Source organism: Narcine bancroftii, chromosome 9, assembly GCF_036971445.1.
Source record: "Narcine bancroftii isolate sNarBan1 chromosome 9, sNarBan1.hap1, whole genome shotgun sequence".
NCBI lineage: Eukaryota > Metazoa > Chordata > Chondrichthyes > Torpediniformes > Narcinidae > Narcine > Narcine bancroftii.
This window is the reverse complement of record NC_091477.1, coordinates 119,239,129-119,264,728: the sequence shown is the minus strand read 5'-3', so window position 1 is coordinate 119,264,728 and position 25,600 is coordinate 119,239,129. Positions and strand designations below refer to the sequence as shown.

The 25,600-nt window shown below is 46.0% G+C and overlaps 1 long non-coding RNA gene across 1 annotated transcript; it reads right to left on the bottom strand.

Annotated features, from left to right (window-relative positions):
• Window positions 1-246: 246 nt before the first annotated feature.
• Window positions 247-19,885, bottom strand: LOC138743082 (uncharacterized). The gene is made up of 3 exons (XR_011344649.1): window positions 19,808-19,885; window positions 16,315-16,469; window positions 247-646 (listed from the first exon to the last, which is right to left on the bottom strand). It is a non-coding gene; the product is annotated as an uncharacterized lncRNA (long non-coding RNA).
• Between the last annotated feature and the right edge of the window lie 5,715 nt (window positions 19,886-25,600).

The window sequence follows — 25,600 nt, the reverse complement described above, 5'->3', positions numbered from 1 at the left end:
GAACTTCCCACACAGGCTGCCAGTGACCTACTTTCAGGGGACCCGAACGGGCTGCTGGAGACGGGCTCACGGGAACCAGGCATCGGAACCGGGACTCGAGAGGGTGCTGAGGGCTCCCGAAGGACCTCGGGCACTGAAGGCTTGCTGACGAGTCGGAAGTTGGGATCTGAATCTCGGCTTGCCAATGGATAGAACAGGAGTTTGAGACCATGGGAGGGCTGGAGGAAAATCCACGGACACTCAGTATCTCTGAATGGTCGATTTATTGCTTCTCTCTCTTTTACTGTAAGGGACACAGAGAAATTCTAACTGTGAATCTTTATCTGCCTTACGGCAAATTAAAGGAAGTTTCGTGTTATATTATATTTTCTGTTTCATTACATGACAATAACGGAATGAACCTCACATCAATGTTGCTCTTGTTCTCCCTCGATAACTCTGCCCTCTGTCATGTGCTTTAGACATGACTCAACCTGCTGGAGATTTTCCACTGTACCTTGGCACACATGACAATAGACCTGAACTTAACACTGGTCTCCGGCCATTACTGCTCCAGGATCTTCCTGTGTGCACACATCTGCTGTGCTCTTCTGACAGCGCACCATGTTACTCAAGGACTGTTGGTTGCAACGAGCTTCAAGACATCCTGGAAGATCAGAAAGATATAAACACAAGTCGTTCTTTTTTTAAATCCCTGGATGAGGAATCTGCCCTCATTGGTATGGTCACCCGTCCCTGCCATCCTCCACTATTATATCCCCTCTGGTTTTAATTTCCCTTTCCTGCAGCTATGCTTCCTCCACACATATCGCTCTTCATTATTTATCTCACACCCCAGCAGATGTCGGAATGGAGCTTTCCCTTCTGCCCAATTTCTGAACATCCACTTAAAGGAGTCCAAGTGGCCTGCTGGTGGGAAACCTTCCTTCCAAACCAACCCTGGAAGCTTGCAGCACAAAATTATCTTTGTAAAAGGTCTTGTGTCGATTTGTAAAAAGCCACATTGGTGGCAATGGTGCATTGAGAGACCACATTTAACAATGTACAATAATGTGGATGTGTGGACATGACATTAAAGATGAGAAAAGACAGAACAGGTGATGGTGAGACCAGACTATAAATATATATAGACATAGATGTGTGTGTGTGTGTGTGTGTGTGTATTTGTGTGTATGTGTATGTGTGTGTGTATGTGTGTGTGTGAGAGGGTTAGTGTGTGTGCGTGTTAGTGTGAGTGTGTGTGTATGTGTGAGGGTTAGTGTGTGTGTGTGAGTGTGTGTGCGTGTTAGTGTGAGTGTGTGTGTATGTGTGATGGTTAGTGTGTGTGTGTGAGTGTGTGTGTGTGTTAGTGTGAGTGTGTGTGTATGTGTGAGGGTTAGAGTGTGTGTGTGAGTGTGTGTGTGTTAGTGTGAGTGTGTGTGCATGTGTGAGGGTTTGTGTGTGTGTGTGTGAGGGTTAGTGTGAGTGTGTGTGTATGTGTGAGGGTTAGTGTGTGTGTGAGTGTGTGTGTGTGTTAGTGTGAGTGTGTGTGTATGTGTGAGGGTTAGAGTGTGTGTGTGTTTGTGTGTGTGTGTGTGAGGGTTAGTGTGTGTGTGAGTGTGTGTGTGTGAGTGTGTGTGTGTTAGTGTGAGTGTGTGTGTATGTGTGAGGGTTAGAGTGTGTGTGTGTTAGTGTGTGTGTGTGTGTGTGTTAGTGTGAGTGTGTATGTGTGAGGGTTAGTGTGTGTGTGTGTGTGAGTGTGTGTGTGTGAGTGTGTGTGTTAGTGTGAGTGTGTATGTGTGAGGGTTAGAGTGTGTGTGTGAGTGTGTGTGTGTATGTGTGAGGGTTAGTGTGTGTGTGTGAGTGTGTGTGTGTGAGTGTGTGTGTGTGAGTGTGTGTGTGTTAGTGTGAGTGTGTGTGTGTGTGAGGGTTAGAGTGTGTGTGTGTTTGTGTGTGTGTGTGTGTGTGTGTGTGTGTGTGTGAGTGTGTGTGTGTGTGTGTGTGTGTGAAGGTTAGTGTATGCATGTTGGTGCCTGGGGAGTGGACTTTCCTGTAATCACATTGCTGACAGAGTTGGTTCCATAATTACACAGCAGTACTGGAGATGTGAGTGTCCACACATGAAGGTTTGCCTTATCATGAGCCCCATTGTAGGAGCAGGAATTGAAACGCCTGGATTTGAGATGATTATAGATGGAAGCTCGTTGGCCGTTAAATCTGTGTGAGAGACTTCGTGATGATGAATCAATATTAAACCACCAACCCATGATGAGTGAAAGTATTGATTTGGAAGACCTTACCATATTTTTTGATTGCGGTAATTAGGTGATGTATCATCTAGTTATTGCCTGGAGATAATTTTGCTGTTAATTGTTTCTTGTTGATAGAGATGAATGATGGAATCTCAGGTGAGAATTTTTAAATCCCGGGGCCTTGCCGTAACCAATAAATCAGCACAGGGGGAATGTGTAAAGATCGGGACGGTCTCATTTCACCGGGAAGGCTGAACAGAGACACTGGAGATGCAGGGTGTGGTGATACAGCCACTACACTGGCCGCATTCCTATTGGCCGACTGCAGGGGGAAACCACTGTACCTGCAGGTAGTTAACCTGGGAGGCTGGTCCCATCTGCCTGCTGTCAATCACCAGCCGTATAAAGACTCGAGCTGGCCCCCACTTTGGGAATCAGTTGGGCCCATGGAGCCAGGAAGGTACAGAGACCTTATGTGTGTACAGGTTTAAACTGTGAACTTGATGCCTAAATTCTTCGCACAGCTGTGCACATGAAGGGTTGACACCCGGAGCAATCGTCCAACTGCTGGAGGAGCTCAGTGCTCCGCGCACGTCGCCTGACCTGCTGAGTACCTGGCTGGTTTGGGCTGATGTTGCCCAAGACAGAAAAGTTTTGCCTCTTATCGAGAGGAGGAAATAAAACCTGTTTTCCTCTTGTTAAGTGAGCAGAGGACTGGCATAGGGCACCAGAAAGCGGGGAGACCACCTCTAGTTTGAGAAGGCAGCAGACCAGTGAGGGACTCGGCGGCTGAAGAACACACAAGCAGTGGACTGTTGGCACCTGAGCTGAGGAACCCACACATGTTGCGGGCTGCTGACGTCTGTGGTCAAAGGTCTCGCACCAGGCTTCGGATTGCTGCAGACTGGCTCGAGACTGGCTTAAGGGGTAACAGGTTTCAGAACCAGGATGTGAGAAGGTGCCGAGGTTCGAAGGGGTTCCCAAGGGGTCTTGAGTGCTGAAGGCTTCCTGATTGTGACAGAGGTTTGGATCTGGAGCTCAGGTTCCCAATGGTTTGGATTGGAGTCTGTGCGGCTACAGAGGCTACGGGAGCGCTGGAGGCAAATCCACGGACAGTCGGGGACTCTGGGGGAATCTTATTTTGCTTCTCTCTCTCTGACTGTAAGGGGTGCTGGGCAATTTCTGCTGATGGGTGGCACAGTTGGTAGAGCGGCTAGTGCAACGCCTTGACAACGCCAGCGACCAGGACTGGACTGGGGTTCGAATTCCATGCTGTCTGTAAAGAATTTGTATGTTCTCCCTGTGCCTGCGTGGGTTTTCTCCAGGTCCTCCAGTTTCCTCCCACCATTCAAAATGTACCGGGTATGTAGGTTAATTGGGTATAAATTGGGCGGCATGGACTCATGGGTCGAAATGGCCTGTTACCGTGCTGTATGTCTAAATAAAATAAATGGTGAATATTTGCCTTATGGTAGACTACATGCAGTTTTGTGTAACATTACATCTATTTTATTACATGACAATAAAAGAATCTTTGAGGATCACAAATGAGAGTGTCCTTTCTGCTTCCATCATTGTGTGGGACGGTAGCTGAAAAGCATTGGACCGGAAGTCAATACAGAGGATCATTAAAAGTCGAGAAGATCACTGGGATCTGCCTTTCCTCGACTGATGACATTCACCAGAAGTGTTGCTTGAATAAAACCATACAACATGGGAGTAGAAATAAGCTATTCAGCCCATCGAGTCTGACCCACCATTTAATCATGAGCTGATCCATTTTCCCACTCAGCCCCATTGCCTGGCCTCCTCCTTATAACCTTTGATGCCCTGGCTAATCCTATCAATCTCTGCCTTAAATGCACCCAATGACCTGGACTCCATAGCCCCCTGTGGCCACAAATTCCACAGATTTACCACCCACTGGCTGAAGTGACTCCTCTGCATCTCTGTTCTAAGCAGACCTCCTTCAATCCTGAAGTTGTGCCCTTTTGTCCTTGGCTCTCCCACCGTGGGAAACAAAGAATTACTGAGGACCCTTTCCATCCAGCACACAGTGTCTTTGACCCACTACCAACAGGGAGGAGGTACAGTAGCATCAAATTCAGGGCTGCCAGCAGGCTGTGAGATTAATGAACTGAGGAAATCAAAATATTTACATCTATATTTTTTTGTATACTGTCTATTTTCTTTATGTACATACAATATGTGAAAGTCATGTTTTATGCATTGTGTGTTCATGTGTGTGCATGATGGTCTGGAGAAACAGCCAGATGACCATGAACTTGAACTTGAACATGTATCGTACAACAGGTGACAATAAATAGTTCCATTCGCCTGGTGTTTCAAACATTCAAGAAAGTTGCTGCTATTTATCAACTCTGACAAACCGAAATGAACGGTAAGGATATCAGACCCACTTACCTCTCAACATGCAATGTTTCTTTAAGAATCTACTTCCCTCTAAATGTTTCCGCCTTCACCACATGTTCTTCCACCGTTTTGACACATCTGAAAATCTGGGCACTTATTTAACATTTTAAAATCTCCCTCTTTGGTCATCTGTTCCATAAACTTTTTAAATATGTCTTTTTGTCTGCTTGATAAATCCCCACGGAAGTGTTAGTTTCATTATGTAAATTGAAGTTGTTGTTGCAGGTGGTACTAATTCATCCAACATTCCATATCGAACCAAAGAATGCTACAGCACAGAAAACAGGCCATTCAGTCTTTCTAGTCTGTGCTGACAATTGTTCAGCTTGTCCCAATAACCTGCTCCCATTCCATAACCCTTCAGACCTCCCCCATCCATGTATCTATCCAATTTATTCTTAAAGATCGAGTCCGCACCCATCACATCAGATGGCAGCTCATGTCCCACTCCCACTACTCTCTGAGTGAAGTTCCCCCAATATTCCCCTAAACCTTTCCTCTTTCACCTTAGAACCATGTCCTCTCATATTTATTTATCTTTCCTAATCTCAGTGGAAAGGGCCTACTCGCATTTACTCTGTCTCTACCCCTCACAATCTCGTAAACCTCTATCAAATTTCCCCTTATTCTTCTTCGTTCCAAGTAATAAAGTCCTAACCTGTTTAATCTTTCCCTATAACTCAACTCCTGAAGATCTGACAACATCCAAGTAAATCTTGTCTGTACTCTTTCAATCTTATTGATATCCTTCCTGTAATCAGATATCCAGAATTGCACACAAAACTCCAAATTTGGCCTCACCATTCTCTTAAACAACTTCATCATAACATCCCAACTCCTATACTCAATACTTTGTTTTATAAAGGCTAAGATGCCAAAAACTTTCTTTACAACCCTGTCCAAGACATTGATTAGGCCAAATTTGGAGTATTACATGCAATTTTGGTCACCTAACTACAGGAAAGATATCGATAAGATAGAAAGAGTGCAGCGAAGATTTACTAGAATGACTTCAGGAACTGAGTTCTAGGAAAAGATTAAACAGATTAGAACTTTATTCCTTGGAGTGTAGAAGATTGAGGGAAGATTTGATAGAGGTATTAAAATTATAAGGGGGATAGACAGATTAAATGTAGGTGGGCTTTTTCCTCTGAGGGTAGGTGAGATACAAACCAGAGGACATGGGTTAAGGGTGAAAGGGGAAAAGTTCAGGGGGAACATAAGGGGGAACTTCTCACAGAGAGTGGTGGGAGTGTGGAACGAGCTGCCAGCTGAAGTGGTGAATGAGGGATCAATTTTAACATTTAAGAAGAATTTGGACAGGTAAATGGATAGGAGAGGTATGGAGAGGTAGGCAAAAAAAATGGTTTAGCATGGACTAGAAGGGCCGAAGTGGTCTGTTTCTGTGCTGCAATATTCTATGTTTCAATATTGTTGTTATTCTATCCATCCCTCCTCCGCCTTTTCTCTTGCTTGGTCTTCCTTCCCATTTCTGGCAAAGCATCTCGGACCCAAATCATTGAATGTTTCTCCATCCACAAATGCTGCCTGACTGGCTGAGTGTTTATTTCATTTAGTTTTTGCTTACACAAGTCACATCTCCCCTCTCTGTACTCAGCCATCAGTTGGTGCAGTCCTGAACTCTGGAATTCAATCCCTCAAATTATCCACCTCCCTTTCTTTCTTCGAGACTCTCTACTGCTTTAAAATTCACCTCTGTGATTAAGGTGATTTTCGCCAAAGAACTGCTGAGTGGAAATGGTCTTTGAACATCTTGGGTCCAGATTCTTTAATTCCGAATTACCATATATGCTTCTGTAAAAGTTGTTTTGGTCCAAACAATCTGGTATTTTCCATATATTATGTGTAAAGGTCTGGCCTAGTCTCCCACCTTGGCAGACTGGAAACTTGAACTGCCGACCCCTCGGTCGTAAACTGGCACCTCGGAACCAGCTGCCCACCCATCAGATCTCCCGACACGTCAAACGTGGACTTAACACCTGGTCCAGGCCACCTGTCCGTTACCACTCCCAATGCCTCTGACTGTGGTCAAAAGGGTTATCCATGTAATAGATGATCCAATAAATTTAATGTTAAAAATGGTAAATGCAGCAACTCAAAAAGGGGTGATAGTATGTGTATAAAGGGGGAAAGATGTTGGGGAGGCTGGCCAAGAGAAACTAGGCATGATAAAGGAAGAGACAGACAAAGGGAGAGACCATTAGAAGGGAGAGAGGAGAAATAAAAGTATAGGTGGTGGTAAAGAAGGACCCACATAGGCGGAAAGCTGTGGACAACTCGAGAGCGACAACCCATACAGGCTACGGGCAGCTGGCCACTTAAGGTCAAAGAATACCCAGGCTGCAGGCTGCTGGAGATGGGCTCATGAGAACTAGGTATTGGAACGTGGATTTGAGAGGGTGCTGAGGGAAAGAAGGGCTTCCGAAGGGACCTGGGTGCTGAAGGTTTCTTAATCATGTTGGAGGTTGAATCTGGAGCTCGGGTTGCCGATGGATCGAACAGGTGTTTGTGCATCTGCAGGTGCTGCGGGAGTGCTGGAGGCGAATCCACAGACACTCATAACTCTCTTTGGCTTCTCTTTCTCTGACTGTAAGGAGCGCTGGGCAAATACTAATGGCAAATCTTTGTACATTTTGTGAAATATGACATTTCTGTTTAATTACATGACAATAAATATTATCCTATCTGATCTGAGAAGAGCTGGAAACAGTGGAACCCAGATGAAGGTGGGAAAATCAGTATTCATTCCATAAAGGCTGTCCAGGAGGAATGCGATGTCAAATTTATGTTGGGACTCCCCCGATAATGAATTTCATCAAATCTGAGTTGGTGACATCAAATATTGCCTGATGATATTTGGGGCTGGGGTTGATTCATAATGTTGAGGAGATTGTATAGATCTATAGCAGACTTCAACGGGGATTTTATCTGAAGGCTCCTTCTGGGAATTGGAGTCAGGTGACTCAGGCAGTTGGAGTTGAAAAGCTCAGATCAGCAGGAAGCTGAGTGGGTAATAGAGATCAAATGATCCAGGGAACTTGAGACTCGGGGTGGTATTAATTCACTTCAGCTCAGCAGTTGAGGGAGATGGTGCAATGACTGGAGTTCCACACAGTACATGCAGCAGTGAGTAGGACATTTACAACTTATTTGTTTTTTCTCCTACAGATCCAAATGCTAAACTCGTCTCTGGAATCCTTTGAGGTCCCGCTGTTCTCGTCCCGTTATACAGCAGGGATCTCAGGGACGTCATCTGCTGACAATGATGTACTTTCAAATAAAAAGACAACAGTGTCTGCTAAACGTGACACCCATACTGACACTGAACAGAGCTTTAATCCAAGAAGTCACATCCGCAGTCACATAATGTACATCAAGGTTTTAATGACTGCAATCAGTGTTAGTCAGCAAGCCAGCGGCAGCAAAAAGTGAGGGTATGAATCACCAAATGCTGGAAACTGATCCCATTGAAATGAACCTCCTGAGCTGAGGGATGCAAGATAAACTTGACAGGCCCTGTGAGAACTGTAATTACAACTAAGTTCCTTAAAGGGCTCGAGGTTGCATTTTTCAACTTATGATGATTTTTTTAATAGGCAATAAGATCTACATTCTGATTTAGAACAGAAAATACGGAACAATGGGCAATGCGGTAGAGGAGCCGGCTCTCCAAGCCCACAGCCCCTGTGCCGAACATGGTGCACAATTGAACTCTGCTTTTCTGTTCATGAAGTCTTCTGCAGACAATAACCATTGGCATATCCACTCCTGCCTCCTCAAGAGTGTTTCTGAGCTGTCGGACACACGTTTAGACGAGACTTCTTCTGTGGGGGTCCTCCTTGGAATTCCAGTCCCTTTGTGTTTACTGAGCACACCAGTATGCCCTTTCTTCTTAATGATGCTCCAAACTGTTGATTTTGGTCATCCTATGGTTTGGGCAAGGTCTCTTATTGTTTTATTCTTGTTTTTCAGCCTTATAGTAGCTTCTTTAACTTTGATTGGGGCGGCACGGCTGGCTTAGCAGTTACTGCAACTACAGCGACCAGGACCGGGGTGTGAATCTTGTACTGTCTGTAAGGAGTTTGTACGTTCTCCTCATGTCTGGGTGGGTTTTCCCCAGGGGCTCCCACCATTCAAAATGCACCGGAGGTTGTAGGTCAATTGGGTGTAATAGGGTGGCATGGGCTCATGGGCTGAAAATGGCCTGTTACCGTGCTGTATGTCTGTATTTAAATTTAATTTAAAATTTAACTCAGGCCCTCATGTTGAAAAGTGGCAACTACAGACTCCAAAGCTTAGAAACAAGCCTAACTCTCTTACACCTGCACCATTATAGCAATTAAAGGTACCTGAGCATTCACAAACCCCTGTGAAGCCAAATGTCCCAAATATTATGGTGTCCTGCAATGAGGGGACTTCGTATAAAAAGTGGTGTAATTTCTACGTGGTCATACCAAAATAACCTGGAATAAAATCCGTAATGTGCTTTTAATTAGATATGAATTGTTTAATTATTTTAAACACAGAGGCAAATAATGGAAAAAAAAGTGTCCCAAATATTATGGAGGGCATTCAGTAATAAATAATGTGCAAGAAGTTTGTAAGTGGGTCTCTGTTTAAGTTTGTTGTCCCCATTGAGTTGATGCTGGAGGTTCACGGGGGGTGGTACAGGGGGTAGTACAGAGAGTGGTACAGGGGGTGGTTACCATTTGTTGGAACTGTCAGAAAATGTCTCTACCCTTCAGTGGATGAGCAGGGGTTCTCCAAATCTCTTCATGATCCAGATTTCTTTCCCACCCTCACTGTCGCAGATCCAGGTTTGCTCTTCTATGGAGGGTGAGACCTGTGCACATTGGTCAGTGATGATTCAAATGTGGAAACCACCAGTGTCTAAGGAAATTCTCAAAAATTCTCACACAGCTCTCTGTAAGTTCATTCTCACAGAAGGTTTGGAAATCTGATGTTTAATATCCGTCAAGGAACACAAAACCTGGCACAGTAATCCGGAATTCAAGCTACCGGCTACCTCAATCGACTGGCGAAAATAAATGGGTAAAAAATATGGAGGTTTAAAACTGGATCGCTTCACCATTAGTTCGCCATCCACACAACACGTAATCTCAAGCAACCGGAAAACTCACATTTCCAGCATCTACCAATCCCTCTAGGAACTGGGTATCCAGGGGTTTAACTGGATTTGGAACAAAAAATTGCTGGAGGACATCAGCAGGTCAGACAACATCTGTAGGTTGAAATGATTAGCCAATATTTCTGTTCTGGACCCTTTAGCATAACTAAAGTAGAATAAGTTCAAATACATTCATGAAGGAGGGACGATCGTGGGGCGGGGGGCCCAGAGGTGGTGGAGTATGGGACTGAAGGTGTGGGAGGTGGAGTGACAAGAAGAGGGTGAAGGGGAGACGGGAATTAAAACTTAGAATAAAAAGAAAGTAGAGGAGTAGACAAAGAAGAGATGGAAAGAGTAGATTCAGCTGGCGATGGAATTAGAAAACCCAATTATCATGCCTACACAAAAATGCTGGAGAAACTCAGCAAGTACTTTATGTTAAAAAAAATAAATGTTTCAGGCCTGAGCCCTTCATCAAGGTATGATCAAAAATCTCTCTCCGTGGTCATCTACTGTATCTGGTGCTCCTGTTGTGCCCTCCTCTACATCTGGGAGACCAGACAGAGACTGGGAGACTACTTCGTTGAGCATCTTTGCTCTGCCCTTAACAATGGCGGGGATCACCCAGTAGCCAACCATTTCAGTTCCGCGCCCCGCTCCTGCGCCGACATGGGCACTGCCACACTAAGGCCACCCGTAAATTGGAGGTGCAGCGCCTTATATTCCAACTGGGCACCGTCCAACCACATGGCCTGGACATCAATTTCTCTGGTTTCCATTGGGCCCCTCCGCTATCTCCATCTCTTCCTCATCCCTCTGTCTCCTTTCCACCATTTCGAGAGCCATACCCTCCCCCATCACCTCGGCTTTTTTCTCTTGTGCCCTCCCACCCATATCCACCTATGACATCTTTCCTGTGGGTCTGTGCTCCTTCCCCTGCTCCCACCCACCATTTTATTTAGGCACCTGCCTGCTTTTTGCTCATACCTTGGATGAAGGGCGCAGGCCCAAAACCATGGTTATGTACATTTATCTGTGTTACACAAAGAACACTGCATGAACTTCTGAGTTTCTCCAGCATTTTTGTGTGTAAACTTCAATCACAGTGATTGCAGACTTTCTTGTTTAACTCAATGTCTGTGCTGTTAAGTTTAATATCTGTCTCTCACTGACTATTTGAAGGATCAATTAAAATGGTGCAGCTACTTCAGAGACAAGTATCTGTCCATCTGGCATCTGGAAGAATAAGCAAATTACTGGAGGAACTCAATGGGTCAGGCAGCATCTGTGGGGGAAGAAGAAGAAGACCTGTCCACATCTCGGGTTGAGACTCGAGACGTCAGCCTCCCAACCCACTGAGTCCTCTGCTCTTCCATAGAAATTCCATATAAATGTAAGCCTGAGATGGGAAGTGGTCTCATTGGAATGTGACTGGTTACATTTTAGGAGGTTCCTTTAAATCTATAGATGTTTGTGTGCAGGAAGAACATTCCAAAAAGTTGCCAGGAAGAAGCTCTGCCCCCTGCTGGCACTCACCAGGAAACAGTTGCTGCCCAATTATATCCCAAACATCCCTCTTCAAAGGGGATCACATCAAGTGAGGGAAATAGAATGAAGTTAGTACCTTCACTCTGTTGCAACAGCAATTACTACCCAACAGCCAACCATTTCAACTTCACACCCTAATGCCACAGTCCGCATGCACTGCCAAATCGAGCCCACTCACATTTTGGAGGAACAACATCTTGTGCCCAACCAGATGGCATTAATATCAATGTACAATTTCCATTTGCCCCCCTCGGCCAGTCTCTCTCTTTTGCTACCCATCTGCCTCCTTTCCTCCAGCGCCCTTCACCTTCCCTTCCGTCTGAGAGTTACTCTTCTCTGCCCTCTCCCCCTCACTTCTCAACTTTTATCTCTTCTACCCTCCCACCTGTTAGCCTGTGCTCCTCTCCATCCCCCTCCTCCCTCCTCTCCTCTCCTCTCCTCCCAACACCTTTTTGTTCACACATCTGCCTTTTATCTAGATTCCTGCCAAAGGGCTCAGGCCCGAAACAGTGACTGCCTTTTACTTTACAGAGAAGATGATTCCCGTGTGAGATCATGCACCACCAGATTCAAGGACAGTTTTTTTGCCGCTGTTATCAAACAACTGAATGAACCTCATGCCGGAAAATCTTGTCTTTGCTCCCTTCTAAATGATATCCCTCTGCACTCTGCCTGTGTTTTTTAATTGCAGTACTATGCATAGACTAGCACAGTTGGATTGCTCGCAAAACAAACTTTTTCTTGGTACCCTGGCACACTTGACAATAAACATGAACTTACCGACCAACCATGTGTGTTTGAGATGGGGAAGGGAACCGGAGCATCAGGCAATTATTGGGAGAACTGAGAACGCTGAACGACCAAAGGGACCTCTCACACTAACTATTTGAGACTCTCATATTTATGAAACAATATTTATTTATTTGCTTATACGAGTATTGTCTGTCTGTTTATGTGTTATGTGTGGTGGTGTGTCTGCCTGTTTTGCACCGAGGTCCAGAGAATGCTGTTTTGTCGGGTTGTACTTGTACAATCGGGTGACAATAAACTTGACTTGGCAATTTCCATGGGAGGTCAGGACTGAACTTGGGTTACGTGAGGGAGCTACTCCTCTCAGCTATCTCCATCCGGAATGCAGGGGACTCGAGGGGAAAACCATCGTGCTTGTGCAGCACGTGGCCCAGAAGCTGGAGATTCTTGGTCGTGCGTTCCCCTGACATGTTATATCAAAGAACAACTGTGAGCGCAGCACAGGGAGAGCCCATCCCATCCAAACACACTATGCTGGTGTTGGGAGGTCAGCGGCTAGAAATCCTGCAGTGGGTAACTCACCCACCCCCCCCCCCACCACCTCACTCCACAAAGCCTGACCAAGGCTTAGGTCAGGAATGTGGCAAGACACTCTCTCTACTTATCTGGGTGAATGAGCCAATAATCAGATTGGCCGTGATCTTACTGAATGGCGGGGCAGGCTCGACGGGCCGGATGGCCTGCTCCTGCCCCTATTTCTCAAGATGCTCGACTCCATCCAGGACACAGCAGCCCACTCGAGAGGCAACCCACCCACTCACCCACTCCACCACCCACGCACTGTTGGCACAGTCTACAAAATGCACTGCAGTACCTCCCCGAGACTCCTCAGGCAACATCTTCTGAACCCTGTCTCTCCCAGTTAGAAGGACAAGGCTAGCAAAGGCACCTTCATGCCAAACCCCATCCTGACTTGGTAATGATTCACCGTTCCTTCACGGTGCCTGGGTCAAAATCCTGTAACTCCCTTTCTAACAACGCACAGGATAGCAGTGGTTCGAAGGGCAGCTCCCAACCACCCTCTCCAGGCCAAGTGGGGTGGACAATTTAAGGTTTTCACAGAAGCCTCCTCCCATCACGCAAATGAGCTCCAATGACATCTCATTCTGTTTCTTTCTCTGTTCTGTATGCTGCCAAATTTTTTCATAAACCATCCTTTAATACCTGGACACTTTGCACCTTGAAAAATATTAGCGTCACATTTTGATTGGACATCAACAATTCAAATCCAATGTGCGCTGGGATGCCCAGAATAATTGCTCTGAGGTAATCAATTTGCAAATGATGCTTTTTAAAAAAAATTATAAGATTGGAGGTAACAGACCCTTCCGTCCCATAAACCCGTGGCACCCCGATACACAAATTGACCTACAAACCCCGCGTGCCTTTGGAACTGGAGCACCCGGAAGAAACCCGCAGGAGGAACGCACAAACTGCTTCCAGGCAGTGGTGGATTCGAGCCCGGGTCACTGACGCAGTCATAGCTTTGCGCTGACCGCTACGCTAACCGTAAAAACAAATTGTATATATAGGGGATATTGCACATCTGCATAGAGATAGAGATAGGCTAAGTGAGTGGGCAAGGGACTGCAACATGGGTAAATGCGAGGTTATCCGCTCCGGAAGAAAAAATAGTAAATTAGATTTGAATTTAAATAGTGAAAACTGCAGCATGCTTTTGTCAGGATCAGAATCAGGTTTATTGTCATGAACCTGTGTCCTGAAATTTTGTGGTTTTGTGTCAACAGAATTGTGCAGAGCAAGACACAAAATTACTCTAAATTACAATTCTGTACATGCAAGGTTTTACAAAAGAATAAATAATCAGTGCAAAAAGAGAAAAAGTGAGGTTGTGTCCATCGACTCATCGTCTGTTCAGAGGGGAAAAAGCTGTTTTTGTCAGTGCCTTCAGGCTCTTGTATATCTTTCTTGATGGCAGCAGAGAGAAAAGGGCATGCTTTGGGCGGTGAGTGTACAGAGGGATCTGGAAGTGCTTTACAAAAGGGTGGAGTACAGCAGGAAACCAAGAAAGCCAATGAGATGTTGGCCTTCAGTACTTGAGGGGTCGAATTTAAGAGCAGGGAGGCTCTGATGCAACTACAAAGGGTTCTGGCGAGGTTTGCTCCTGGAGAACTGCGGGCAGTTCTGGTCTCCTTGCTTGGGAAAGGATATAATGGCTTTGGAGGAGGTGCAGAGGAGGTTCCCTCCCCCATCACCAGGTTGGTTCTGGAAATAAGGGGCTTGCTTATGAAAAGAGATTGAGCCGACTGAGATTATATATTGGAGTTTAGAAGGATGAGGGAGATCTTCTGAAAGGAACAGATAAGATAGAACGAGGGGGGTGGGTGTTGTCTCCACTGGCATATAAGACTAGAAGCAGGCGACATAGCCTCAAGATACAGTGGAGTAGATTTAAGATGGAGATTAGGAGGAACTGTTTCTCCTAGAGCAGTGGTTCTCAACCTTTTTTTTTCCCCCACTCACATACCGCCTTAACTAAGCCCTTACTAACTACAGAGCCTTTATGGCATCCTGTGCCATAGGTGGTCTGTGGTTATTAAGGGATTATTTAAGGTAGTACAGGGATATGAGTGGAAAGAAAAAGGTTGAGAACCATTGTCCTAGAGAGAAGTGAATCTGCGGAATTCTCTGTCCGAGGAAGCAGTGGAGGCTGCCTCATTAGGTATATTTAATGCATATATAGATAGATTTTTAAAGACATAGGGAAATTAAGGGTAAGAGGGAACAGGTGGGTAGATGGAGCAGAGTCCACAGCCAGATCAGCCATAATCATTTTGTAGTTTAAGTTTAGACATCAGCACGGTAACAGGCAGTTTTGGCCCACGGGTCCGTGCCACCCAATTTACACCCAATTAACCTGCAGCCCCGTACGTTTCGAAGGGTGGGAGGAAACTGGAGCCCCCGGTGACAACCCACACAGACATGGAGAGAACGTACAAACTTCTTTCAGACAGCATGGGTTTCGAACCCCGGTCCCGATCACTTGCGCTGTAAAGGTGCTGCGCTAATCGTTACTGCAGCTTGGAGCAGGCTTGACAGACAAGATGGCTAACTGCTATTCCTATTCATGTTATTTTTGAAGAGATGCACCATGAAACCAGGTGATAGTCAGAGGGTAGAGAACATTGTCTAAACCAAGGCTTGGGCACGGTATTCTGGCTCATGTAACCTGATGGCAATGGTAGTTTTGTATCGTCATCCATAGATCTGTAATTCATTACAGCACAGAAATGGACCCTTTGGGCCATCTAGACTCTGCTAAACTATTATTCTGTCTCATCCCATTGACCTACACCCAGACCATATCCCTCCATACCCCTCCCAACCACGTACCTACCAAAATTTTTCTTAAATGTCAAAAATAAGCCCATGTCCATCACTTCAGCTGGCAGCTCTCCTTCACCCCTCTCCGTGTGTAGAAGTTCCCTCTCAACATCTCATCTTTCACTCTGAACCCATGTCCTCTAGTTCTTGATCACCCAACCTCAATGGGAAAAGCCTGCTTAAATTCAATGTTTCCACCCCCTTCAATTCTGCACATCTCTGTCAAATATCCCCTCATTCTCCGATACTCCCTGTGTGTACACTGTAAACTCAAGGAGAGCTGATTCAACAAATGGAACATCCCCCTATTGAGCAAGCAACATGACTCAGTGTGTTTTGCTGGGATTTCCCATCCAAGGAACCACTTTGAAAATAATCCCTGTCAGTTTTTGTTCACTAACCACAAAGTTCTCCCCCACTACCGCCCAAATACTTCACTGGTTCTCTCCCTTTCTCCAGTATCGTGAACTCTTGGGTACAGGTCAGCACCCTGGAATTAAAAAGCTGGTGGCCACAAAACTATCGAATGATTGCAAAGATCTGTTTAGCTTTTAATGGCCTTCATAAATTTATTGGGGGCTCCGAAGCAAACCTGCCGAGATCCCTCGAGATGCAGTGCAGTACTTAAGTTACCAGGCTGCTAATGTAGAGGCCTCCACTCAACACCCTAGAGACACAAGGCTGAATCCAGCCTCGGCAGCTGTGGAATTTAATTTCAGTTAATAACCAGACATTAAAAGAAAATTCCCTTGGTTGGAACCCTGACCGCAAAGCTGTTGGATTGATGTATAAACCTACTTGGTGATCTCATGCTTTGCAGAAGAAGAACCCTTGTCATTCTCAACCGGTCTGGTTCAAACTCCGTCTCTTTGCAATGAACTAATGTACCATTCGTCACAGTGCCGTATCAGGAGGAGGTAATAAATGCTGGCATTTGCGGCCACATCCTCTTCCTGAAAAAATGAATAGATTAAATAAATAGGACTTCAAATTCAAAGTTCAGATTTATTGTCAGAGGTACAACCCTGAGACCCTTTTTCCTGCGAGCCAGGCAGAATTTCTACTTATCAGTAACTGTAAAGTGTACTCAAGTACAAAATACCTTATTTTGAAATATATCTGAATGCATGTATAGTTAAAATTTTTAAAAATTATTTAAAAAAAAGACTTCTGCTGCTTTTATCCATCACAGACTATAAGTTGTTCCATTGAATACTCAATCCCACTTTTTACATTTAAAAAAAATGTACACATGCAGCATTCCGGCCCACGAGTCCATGCCACCCAATTTACACCCAATTAACCTGCACCCCTGGAATGGTGGGAGGAAACCGGAGCCCCCGGAAGAAATCCACACAGACATGGGGAGAATGTACAAACTCCTTACAGAGAGTGTGGGATTCGAACTCTGGTCCTGATTGCTGGCATTGTAAAGACGTTGCGCTAACTGCTACAACAACCGTGCCCCCCATGTTGGCTAGCTTCTCACCCAGAGTACTAACCTCAGCTTGTTCCACTTGACCAAGCCTCATTGACCCTTATGATCTCTATCAGCCCTTCTGCTGAACCATGTGCTTGGCGTGATCATCGGCCAATGGGAAAAGTCACGTGACCAGAGCTCAGAGGGCTCATGACATTATCCCTCCAAGGAGCACATCCAACAGCAAACTGGCTCTGTTCAAGTGTTCACAATGACCAAAATCTGTCTACTGACATTCGGAGAGTTATTTCATTCCGAAGATTATGGCCTGCCCTCGATCTTCATAAAACGAGCTCCAACTGGAGATCAGTCAGCAGATGGAAACCTGGAGAGCCAATGGTTGGCTCTGACATTTTTGTTACACACTGTCCCAAGGTAACCAATAGCCTCTGTATTCGCAAATGCATATGAGTAGAGTTTTATATTGTGAGCATGAGAGTTTATTCTCATATACGTAAGTACAATACACGGATACAGCAACATTCTTATTTCCTCGAACTACATGGGTATGTAGCCTATATCCAATACAATCGTATTTAAAATTTACGATATGTCAAGACTCAAGTCAAGTCAAGTCATCTTTATTTATCGTTCATATCTTGCTCACATAGTAAAGACGAGATAGCGTTTCTCCAGGGCCACGGAGCATATTTACATAAATATGTTAGAATAGAACTATTCTATTAAGACATATTAAAATATTAAGACTTATAAAGTAACATGGTACACTATCCACAAATATTCTGGGAATTCAGGAGTCTGACAGCTTGGGGGAAAATACTTGCCCAATCTGGGCATAAGCCCGAGTGCTTCAGTACCACCTACTAGGTGGCAGGAGGGAGAACAGTTTACATGAGGGGAGTCCTTCACAATGTTTATTGCCTTTTGCCTGCATCGAGTGTTGTCGATGTCCTCCATGCTAGGAAGAGGTCCCCCATTGATCTTTTCTGCTGACTTCACTATCCTCTGCAGGATCTTGATATATTTGATATATTTTGTATATATACTTGCCACATTGCCAGTAAAGCATGAAAGTAAAGAAAAACTGAGCTCATCAAAGCCCTGTTATGATCTGTGGAAGTGAAAAGAATCAATAATGGTAATTTTTTTTTTCAAGTTACGAGCTATTAAAAGTGGTCCGAGGAGGTACAGCTTCCAAACCAGGCGGTGATGCAGTTGCATAGGGTGGTATCGATACATCCTCTGTAGAATGTAGTGAGGATGGAGGGTGGGAGATGGACTTTCCTCAGCTTTTGCAGGAAGTAGAGATACTGCTGGGCTTTCTTGGCTCTTGAGCTGGTGGAGTTAAGGAACCAGGTGAGATTCTCTGGCAAGTGAACTCACCCACACCCCCCCACCCCACCCCCGCCATGTCCTCCTGACAAACACCTCTTTTGCTTGTATGACGTTCAGATGCAGGTTATTTTCTCTGCGCCAGTCCGTTAGCGACTGCACCTCATCTCTGTACACTGACTCATCATTCTTACTGATCAGGCCCACCATGGTTGTGTTGTCAGCGAACGTGATGATGTGGTTCGAGCTGTGGTCAGCAAAGTGAACAGCATTGGACTCAGCACGTTGCCCTGAGGGGCCCCTGTGCTCAGTGTGGAGATACTAATACCGATCCGGACAGCCTGAGATTCCCGACAGGAAGTGGGGAATCCAATTGCAGAGGGAGATGCTTAGACCCAGCAGGTTCAACTTCCTTATCACGTTCTGTAATATGATTGTGTTGGATGCCAAACTGAAGTTAAAGAACAGCATTCGAACATACACGTCCTTGATATCTAGGTGGGTGAGGGCTAGATGGAGAACAGAGATGATAGCTTCATTCATAGACCGGTTGGATCTGTACATGATCTGCAGGGGGTCCAGTGACAGGGGGAGCATGAGCTTGATGTGCCCCATGACGAGCCTCTCGAAGCCTCTCTCGCCGGTCTTTGGGGAGCCTCTCTCGCCGGTCTTTGGGGAGGAGTAGAGCACATGGACGTGAGTGGGATGGGGCGGTCGTCATTGAGGCAGGACACAGACGACTTCTTCTCCACAGGGTCAATGGTGGCGACTTTGAATCACAAAAAAAAGATTTAAAAGTACAGACAAAAACAGTAAAATCTCCATTATCCAGAACTCAAGCAATTGGCAAAAAATCATGGAAAATAAATAAGTAAAAACTCCAAAAGTTTAAAATCGGTTACTTCGTCATTCACATTACACACAGTCTCAAGCAACTGGCATATTTGCTTATCTGGCATCTACTAATCCCCATAGGTGCCGGATTGTGGTGATACAACCACTGGACTGTCGGTGACCGCCTGCGCCTGTCCGCGCTCCTGCACTGCCGACTGCAGGGGGTGACCCACTGTACCTGCAGGGAGGTAACCTGGGAGATTGGCTCCACCTACTCCCTGCCAATCACTGGCCCACATAAAGGCTCCTGCCGGTCTTTGGGGAGGAGTAGAGCACATGGAGCCAGAAGGGAGACTGAACCTTGTGTACCAGTCGTACAGCCTTGGTAGTTTGAACTCGTTTGTTCTCACTGTAGCGCGTCACATGGTTTACTGGGAGTTTTACTGTAAATATTCACAGGGAAGATCATGCAAGACAAAAGAGATAAACCAGGTGACAAAATAGCTGGAGTTAATATCTTACAGTAGGTACTTTCAAACTGCCATGTAAAATGGCGTTAATTGGGCAATTTGCCCAGTTAGTGCCCCACTCACAAGGCAGCTTGAAAGGGTCCGACCCTTAGTCCAAAGTCAACTGAGTCCCTGCCCAACCTTGGAGATAGTCAGGGAATCCAGTTAAGCTTACCCAGGATGTGTCGACCGGTGGCCTGAACAGCAAAATGGCCAACCCGGTTTCTTCTGTGATGTCAGCGCTTGCGTGCTGTCATTAAGGGAAACCCTTGGGTGAAGTGCCTACTGTGATCAGGAAGAGAGAGGGGTCACTGCCAGGTCCTGGGGTGGAGAAGTGGGGGGGGGGGGGGTGACAGGTTGCTGCCATGGAGGGAGAGATCAATTTCGCGGGGCAGAAGGGTTGCTGCCATGAGGGAGAGAGGAGAGGGCCTCTGCCATGAGGGGGGAGCGAGAGGAGAAAGGTCACTACCGGAGGGAGAGAGGAGAGGGGTCACTGCCATGAGGGAGAGAGGAGAGGGGTCGCTGCTGCGAGGGAGAGGGGGGGGGGTACTTCCACGGGGGTGGGTGGGGAGAGGAGAGGGGTCGCTACCGTGGGGGGGAGAGGAGAGGGGTTGGCTGCCGTGGGTTGGGGGGGAGCACGATTGATGATGGGAGGGAGACCGACAGCTGGTGGGGGGGGACACGGGGGAGACTAGCTTGCATGACACATCACTTAACGCGTCATCGTGGGGACAGGATCCCCCTTAAATTGTTGGGTTGGTGATTTACTGGCGCTGTTCTCCCCACTAATCGCACCTGGGTCCCAGGAGGGCTGCCAGGGTGCTGCAGTTTAAAAGCACCTACTGACTGTAAGGCTGACCAAGCATTGTCAAACAGAAGCTCAAGCGGCATTCTCCCTCTCATACTGGCTCTACTACAGCTAAGCTTCAAACTCACTGCTAATTGCCCGAGCCCTCGTATTCCTTGATTCTATCACTCCCAGTCATAGTACTCGATGGCATGGAAACTGGTCCCTCGGCCCCTATTCTCCTTGCTGACCAAGTTGTCTACCTGAGCATTTGACCCTCCGAACCTTTCTGATCCGCACACCTGTGTAAATGGCTTGCCCAAGTGGTGAGATTGTTCACTTCCACCTCTTTCTATGGCAGCTCATTGCACATGCCTACCACCCTCGGTTTCAAAAAGATTCCCCTCTGATCCTTTATTCAGTCTTTCCCTTCTCATCTTAAACCTATTCCCTCTAACTTTAGACACCCCTGCCCTGGGGAAAAAGACCATGAGCATTCACTTTATCTATGCCCTTCACGATTTTATAGTCCTCCATAAGGTGATCCCTCATCCTCTTCCCCCCCACCCCCCAAAGATACAAGTTCAAGTTGATTATCATCTGATGAAAGTTTCTCCAGAACACACGCACAATCCACAGTACAATCCAGTACAATCCACAGTATATAATAATCACAAATATTCATAAAGGTATTATTTAAAATAAATATACAGTATATAAATAGTTTGGGGTGATTTATTCAGTTACAGGATACAGTTCATTAATCTTACAGCCTGCGGGAAGAAGCTATTTCCCAGCCTGGCAGCCCTGATTTTGACGCTCCTGTACCTCCTTCTCGATGGAAGTGGGTCAAAGATACTATGTGCTGGATAGAAAGGGTCCTCAATAATTCTTTGAAGCCTATTTAAGCCATGCTCCTGGTGGACGTAGCCAAGCCCTGGTCTACCCAGACCCTCCCTATCGCTCAGGCTCTCCAGTCCCAGGAATACCCTGGGACGGAACCTGAGCAGAGAATTCATTACCTTCCAAGTGAAAAATGTTGTTTCCATCACTGAGGACGGATCCCTTATTTTGAGACTATGGCCCTGATGCAGACAACCAAATGATATTGCTTCCCTGTATTTAAGCCCAATAAGAATTCTGTAGGCTTCTGTGTGATCACCTCTCATTCATGCAAACCGTAAAAAGCACAGGACCAATGCTGTTTAATCTGCAGACACAACCTCTCCGATCAGAACAAAGGACAAAACCCTGTCTGATGGATCAATGTCCTGCATCATAGTTTACTTTTCTCTGGAACAAGCATCAAATAGGGGATCAAACCAATCCACAAGATCCCAGGTGTGGTCTCACTAGAGCTCTTAACCAAGATGGATGATGTTGCAGTCTTCCTCATTATGTTCTGTCCGCAGAATTCTTGCCTTGGTTATTTGACCTGCCATCAAGATTCTCCTCGCAATCCACATGTTGAATCTTTAACCAATTCTGTATCATGTCTCAAACAGGGTTGGGCACTACATTCTAACAAAAGACCATCAGCCATGAATGAATGGCCATTTTTAATTGCAGGACATCACGCTCACATGTCACATGATCGATCAATCTGGGAACTCTTCTGCCCAAGACTACACAAAATTCTGCCAAGAGTTGTGAATGCAATGCAGGCCATCACACAAGCCAACCTCGCCTCCGTCGACTGTCTGCACTTCCTGCTGCCTTGGTAAAGCAGCCAACATTGAAGCTGCATAAGGCATTGGTGAGGCCAAATTTGAAATATTGTGTGTTGCAGTTTTGGCCGCCGAATTACAGGAAGGATATAAACAGGAGGTTTATGAGAATGTTGCTGGGGTTTCAGGGTTTGAGTTACAGGGAAAGGTTGAGCAGGCTGGGACTTTATTCCCTGAGGATTGAAGATTGAGGGGTGATTTGATAGAAGTATTCAAAATTATAAGAGGGACAGAGAGAGTCAATGTGGATGGGCTTTTCCCACTGAGAGTGGGGAGATTCAAACAAGAGGGCACAGATTGTGAGAAAAAGGGAAAAGTTTAGGGGAAACGTGCGGAATTTCTTCACGCAGAGGGTGGTGGGGGTGTGGAATGAACTTCTGGCAGAAGTGGTAGAAGCAAGATCAATATTAATATTTAAGGAAAAGTTGGATAGGTATACGGATGGGAGAGGTGTGGAGGGTTATGGGCCGAATGCGGGTCAGTGGGTCTAGGAGGGAGAAATTGTTCGGCATTGACTAGAAGGGCTGAACTGGCCTGTTTCTGTGCTGTAAATGGTTATATGGTTATACGTAGGCCACTCTGATAATCTCCCCTGTCCCAGAGGTTTGAAATACAACCAGATTCAAGGACAGTTTCCTGCCTGCAGACTCTTTGATGACCCTCCCAGTGGATCAAAATGAGGCCTTGCACTGTTTAACTGCACCTTTCCCTCCAGTAGAACCCTTTGCACTTTTGTAACGCTCAAACACTGTGCTTGCACACCTTGCTGTACTATATATTGATTGGCCTGCCTGGACAGCACGCAAAAGGAAAACATTTTTCACTGTATCTCAAGTCAGTTGACAAAATCAAAATGATCACTATGTGTAACCTCAAGACCAGAGAGAGTACAACACGCTTTTATTCAGTAAGAATAACACACAATAGTCTTTGGACTGAACTGGGGTTTTGGCGGGGATCCGGAGTTTATATCGGGCTATGCAGGGGCGGAGTCAGGGGAGGAGCCAGTTCCTTAGAACATCACACCAGTAATGAATTCCTGGTTAACTACATTATGCTAGCAATATTTTTGTTTTCCTTGGAGTGGAAGAGGTGGTGAGGGGAGCACGATGGAGGTATATAAAATATTAAATGGAAAGCAGACTGCAGAAATCTTTCCCCCTTAGCAGTAGTAGATCAAACTGTAGACAGTTTAAGGGTATAATGATTCAGAGGGCCCCAGAGAGGTCCTTTATCTCACAGAGACGGGTGAGTACCTCAAATATAATTCCTGAGACCAAGGTGGAAGGAGAGTGTCTAACAGCATTTAAGTCTAGAGCAGCCATTCTCAACCTTTTTTTGTCTATGCCCCCACACCCCCACCCAACTCAGAACTCTGCTTGAAGTTTACAGGTTCCCTTCTCTGTGAAGCAGTCAAGTTTGGTTGGTTTATTCTGCACTTCTCACCTACCAACTACATAAAAAAGAAAATTTCTTTTAAATTCAGACATACAGCACAGTAACAGGCCCTTTTGGCCCACGAGCCTGTGCCGGCCAATTATACCCAATTGACCTACAACCCCGGTATTTTTTGAGCGGTGGGAGGAAACCGGAACCCAGGGGAGACACGGGGAGAATGTACAAACTCCTTACAGACAGTGCGGGATTCGAAGCCCCCGTCCTGATTGCTGGCGCTGTTACAACGTTGCCCTCTTTGGCTTGGCTTCGTGGACGAAGATTTATGGAGGGGTAATGTCCACGTCAGCTGCAGGCTCGTTTGTGGCTGACAAGTCCGATGCGGGACAGGCAGACACGGTTGCAGCGGTTGCAAGGGAAAATTGGTGGATTGGGGTTGGGTGTTGGGTTTTTCCTCCTTTGTCTTTTGTCAGTGAGGTGGGCTCTGTGGTCTTCTTCAAAGGAGGTTGCTGCCCGCCGAACTGTGAGGCGCCAAGATGCACGGTTTGAGGCGAGATCAGCCCACTGGCGGTGGTCAATGTGGCAGGCACCAAGAGATTTCTTTAGGCAGGCCTCACAACGTTGCCCTAGCTGCTATGCAAACAGTGTTGCCGTACTCAAGTTACTTGAGGTGAAAACAAGGCTTTTACTTCAATGTGCTGTGGCACATAGGGCCCCTACTGGACATGGCCGGCTGAGATGAGGATTTAAATCACCCAGGCATAGATGGCTGGTGATAGGATTTAGTGCAGTGGCTGTATTGTGGTATGTTGGGCAGAAGGGCCTTTCTCTCTGTCTGTTTCTTATAGCAATGGAGGTGAAACACAGACCTCATACAAGTGTAAGATGCTAAAGTGGACAGAAGATAATAAAGGGATCTTATGAAGAAAAGATGATAATAATGGTGGTGCAGAGATTTAATCGACATCAAGGCTGAGGAGATGTACCCTTGATGAGGTCAAAAGTGTGAAAGGTTAGCAAGAATGCATTGTTACAAGGGAATCAGCCATGATAAGATAATTTTTCGAACAGCACATTCTGGAGTCAGCCGAAGAGCAGGCAAACCCGGACAGAACAAGTCATGCGTGGCAAGACATGAGTAAGTAATGATTGCACAGAGAAATAGCCCCAGGGTACTTGCAATCTAAATGTGGGTGAATTTTATATTCTGTTTGAGGGAGGGAAGAGAGGGCCTTAAAGAAGTATTTTGAATTTAAATGAGGGCATGAAATAGAGCTGGTTGAAATGAATTGACGTGTTAGAAAATAGAGCAGGCACAGCACAGACACTCGTGTGCCTTCTGCTGGCAGCCTCCACGTGCTGGCTCCAGGAGCTGTTGTCTGATGGGTGGACGCATCAGGTGTTGAAGGCATTCGCCCTCTCCATCAATGAAGGTGGCTGTGCCATCCCTCAGCCTCCCCGTCCCAAAGTCCACGACAACCGACATTGAGGGCGCAATCTACACCCAGATTCTCAACTCTGCCCCGCATTCTTACTCGCCACTACACGATATACAGCCAATAATGGCAGCGTCAAGAGCGAATTTGCAGATGGCTTGGGAACCAAGCTTTGCTACGCATTCGTGAGCGTTCATAATGGATAGATCAGCGGAGTTAGCACACAGCCTTGAGATGCCCTCTTGCTGATCGATCAGGACTGTTTGGATTGAACCCTCTACGATGCGGTTAACGCCATGCTACTACACAGCCAGTGGCCTGGGTTTGAATCCGGCACTGTCTGTAAGGAGTTGGTACGTTCTCCTCGTGACCTACATGGGTTTTTCTCCGGCCACTCAAGTTTCCTCCCACCTTTCAAAATGTACGGCTGTTGTAAGTCATTTGGGGTGTTTGGGTGGCATGGGGTCAGGAGCCAGAAGGGCTATTACACATTAAAAATTTAACCCATCCTCAATTCAGACACTCTATCCATCCGACCTATATCCTGCAGTGTATACTTTGAAAACCTCCTGAATTATCCACAAATGCACCAAATTTTCTGTAAACTCAATAATCCGCCCATC